This window comes from Juglans regia, unplaced genomic scaffold (assembly GCF_001411555.2).
Source record: "Juglans regia cultivar Chandler unplaced genomic scaffold, Walnut 2.0 Scaffold_9133, whole genome shotgun sequence".
NCBI classification, from domain to species: domain Eukaryota; kingdom Viridiplantae; phylum Streptophyta; class Magnoliopsida; order Fagales; family Juglandaceae; genus Juglans; species Juglans regia.
The window spans coordinates 1-227 of NW_023364130.1; the positions used below are offsets into that span (position 1 = coordinate 1).

The window sequence follows — 227 nt, forward strand, 5'->3', positions numbered from 1 at the left end:
TCCAAACGGAGATCTGATCCAAACCCATGGCTACGCGATGGGCAGGGCGAGATTTCCCGAAAAATCCACTCCCGAGTGGTCCTTCTTGTCAATTTATCTCGCAGGGCGGAAAAAACAAAAACGAGGGGTGCAACACGAGGACTTCCCAGGAGGTCACCCATCCTAGTACTACTCTCGCCCAAGCACGCTTAACTGCGGAGTTCTGATGGGATCCGGTGCATTAGTGC

The 227-nt window shown here is 53.3% G+C and overlaps 1 pseudogene; it reads right to left on the reverse strand.

The window, feature by feature from the left end:
* Positions 1-124: 124 nt before the first annotated feature.
* LOC118347527 lies at positions 125-227 on the reverse strand (annotated as a pseudogene; the record flags this gene model as incomplete).